Here is a 4,010-nt window from a genome sequence, read left to right as displayed (position 1 = left end):
TTTAACGCCGGGCAGTCTTGAGCTGATTTGGAACGCCGGTTTGGGCCATCAAATCTCGGGTAAAGTATGGACTATTATATATTGCTGAAAAGGCCAGGATGTCTACTTTCCAACGCCGTTGAGAGCGCGCCAATTGGACTTCTGTAGCTCCAGAAAATCTACTTCGAGTGCAGGGAGGTCAGAATCTAACAGCATCTGCAGTCCTTTTTGGTCTCGGAATCAGATTTTTGCTCAGGACCCTCAATTTCAGCCAGAAAATACCTGAAATCACAGAAAAACACACAAACTCATAGTAAAGTCCAGAAAAGTGAATTTTAGCTAAAAACTAATAAAAATATACTAAAAACTAACTAGATTATATTAAAAACATACTAAAAACAATGCCAAAAAGCATACAAATTATCCGCTCATCAGCTGGCAATATACTCGAGCCCTAATTTGAGATTTGCAAAGGGTAATGTTGGCATTACATAATTACATTAGGGGTATTTTAGTGATAAAAGAATTGGTTGAAGTTCTGTCTCTGTGCCAGTCTCTAGTGTCCCCAAATTTTTGAAGCACTGAAATACTCAAATTATTGAGATAGAGACACAATTTTCAGTGCTAGTCTCTACCTCAACAAACACAATACTGAGTCCCTATCCCCTAGTATCAGTTCTAGTCTCTGCAAACAAACACTACCTTAAGTCTTAATACGGTACTAACCTAACTTTGCAACGAGAATTATTACTAAAAAAATTATTTTTAACGATTATTTATTTTATTTTTAATAGCAATAACAACTATTAATATATTTATTAACAATTAAATATTAACCATCTTGATGCTTTGTCACTATTTTAACAATTACCGATAAAAAAAATTTTAATGGCAGTAAAAAAATATAATTTCCATTATAATACATAATAATAATAATAACGATAAATATATAATTATCCTAAAAGCATAAGTTAAACAAGACAAATATATATTTATTATATTATTGTCACTAAAATTTTATCACTAAAAATAATTTTTATTGTAGTCAATATCCATATATAAAAACAGTCTAGTAAATTAAACTCACCAAGATACCAAAAAATGACACTGACGACTTCACAAAAACAAGAAAATGCAGCACATGCCGAGGTGCAAGATACTATGTTTGGGGGCACTGTTTTAGAACTGACGCACAACTCAAGGTATTCAAATCCTACTAGACCCAACTTAGGGCGGTTTATCACCCCGCTCTATGGCCCTGGAATAAATCACGTATTTCTAGAATAGTTCAAAGCATATCCGATACTACAGTAACAATTTTTTAAATTTAAAATTAAAAAAGCTTTGTCACTTTTAACAACCCTCAAAGAGCTTGACCCCAGGAATCATTTAGATAGGGTTAGATTTGGATCCTCTAAAGTTTGAATTTCACTTTAGAGAATAAAGTTTAATTTCTCATCATTTATTTTATATGTGGGATCAAAAATAAATATGAAAGAGAAATCATTCAAAGATAAAAAGATCACACTTTGTTCTTTAAAGTAAAATTCAAACTTTAGAGAATTTAAATCCGATAAAGTTATATATAGACAACCAAGTGGAACATCTCAGGTATGCACCTAACTCAAAACCCTACCTCTAAGATACTTGCTAACTTGAGTGTTGGATTATTTTTGCAAGTCAACCTTCTTTTTTCCACTCTTCAACAACATCGCCGACCGGAGGCCTTGAATGCACAAACAAGAGTAACTCCCAACTTCACGATTATTAACCGAAGGTAACTCACTAAAAAAGCCTTATTTATTTGTTGACTCAATCTCACTACACTATGGTCAAAATAAGTCACATATACATAATATAACCATTATAATTATTTAGGGTCAGTTATTATTGGTATCACGATTATCTTATTGCTATGCAATTCAGTTATTCCACTCAATGTGCTAAAAAACAAGAAGAAAAAATGAACAAGAAGCTGATGGAAAATGTATAATTGCATGAAAATAATATTATTTTATGTAGGACTGAAAATAGATCGGATAATATCCATGATATTTATTCGCATCCGATTTGTATTTGGTAGATATTATTCGATCCGCAGAGTTATTGGATCAGATCAAATCAGATCCGTACTTTGATAAGATCGAATAGCGGATATTACATTGATATCCGCAAATCTGCGAATCCACACCTTTAATAAATAAATAAATAAATAAATAAATATATAATTGAATAATATAAATACCTTAGCTAAAAAATGCAAACCCTCACTACAAGAAAAACACTGAATATTGTCGGATTTACAGTCAGAATTAGCGTCAGATGTTAGCAGTGGATTTATTGGTGCCCGACGGATATGGCAATAAATTTGTCGAGTAAAAAAAATTATCGTCGAATTAGATTTTTCGACGATAAATCTGCCGGTAATTTTAGGAGGAAAAAAATTGTTATGAGCATTACCATTGGAATTATCGGTAGATTTATCCGTAGGTAAAGCTCAATTAATGGAACGCTATATTTTAGTCATACACGATGCATTATCATCGGATTTATCTGCCAAAAAATTTGACAGTAAACCTAATCTAAATTCAAAATGCGTGACCTTCTCTTCTCACTTTTGAGAACACTCTTCTCTCTCCCCCATTCTCTTCTCTCTTCTCTCTCCCATGCAACTAACTCTGGCAGCCCCTCCGACCACCCTCCGCCAGCGCTGCCCACCTCCATTCTCCTCCAAAGTCTGCATCAAGTCACCTGTATCATGTTTCGTTACCTCAAACGGAGTTGCTCCTTCTGTTGAAATTATCGGCAGATTTATCCGTCGGTAAAGCTCAATTAATGGAATGCTACATTTTAGTCATACGCGATGTATTACCATCAGATTTATCCGCCAGCAAATTTGATAGTAAATCTAATCTAAATTCAAAATGTGCGACCCTCTCTCCTCACTTTCGAGAGCACTCTTCTCTCTCCCCCATTCTCCTATCTCTTCTCTCTCGCATGCAACTAACTCTGGCAGCCCTTCCAACCACCCTTTGCCAGCGCTGCCCACCTCCATTCTCCTCTAAAGTATGCATCAAGTCACTAATATCATGTTTCGTTGCCTCAAACGGAGTTGCTCCCTTTGTCTCAGCCACCGTTGGAAGAGCTGTTGCTGTCGCTTCCTCTGTCGCCGGAGTTGTGTCTCTCCTCCGTTTTTCAAGTAGGTTGCCCTCATCTCTCTCCCTATTCTATCTTGTTCTCATTTTTTAAAGTAAAAATCATAACCTCTTTTTTTTCTAACCCCCTTTCTTGAACCACCATTCAGTTCCATCTCTGCCTCTGGTTCATCTATTCGCGGCTACTTCAGTTGCTAACTAAACTTATTTTGATCTTTTGGCTCTAACTTTTTTTTTTATTTTTATGTCTTGACAAAGCAGAGAATTTTTGGATTTGCAGCTTGTTTGATTGTTGATGTTGCTTGCATGTTACTAGTAACACCATAAGAGAAACTGTGTGCTAGTTTTATATTTGTTCTGCAGTCAATAATTATTTTTTCCAAACCCATCAAAGTTGCATTATTATTCACCTTTGAAAATGTATTAGCAATGAGAAGGTAGATTCGATTTTTCCTCAGACTTCTGGTTATTTTAATTAGAGTTAATTTTTCTCCTAGATTGGATTCAATTCAAAGCACTTTCCAACTTTTGTTTTGTATATTTGGCAGCACAACCTTTCTTTTTGGACTTGCACAACAACTTGGAATGATGTTTAATATTGCTCGTGTTTTTGCAATAAGCATATACATTAGATGTGTGGTTATAGCACTCATATGTGCGCTCTGGATAAGTCATACATCATTGATAATACACAGTCATTTCTTTAATATGCTGATAATTTTTCAAGCCTTAATTTTCTTTAGTATTGAATAGTAAAAATGGGTAAAAGAAAGAGATTTGATGACTAATATTTTGTATACTCGTTAAGTCTTACCGCATCATCACTTAAGATTGAATGTGGCCCATTTTAAGTCTGGACCACACTCCATCCTACGG

This window comes from Arachis duranensis, chromosome 7, assembly GCF_000817695.3.
Source record: "Arachis duranensis cultivar V14167 chromosome 7, aradu.V14167.gnm2.J7QH, whole genome shotgun sequence".
NCBI lineage: Eukaryota > Viridiplantae > Streptophyta > Magnoliopsida > Fabales > Fabaceae > Arachis > Arachis duranensis.
This window is presented reverse-complemented; position numbering follows the sequence as displayed.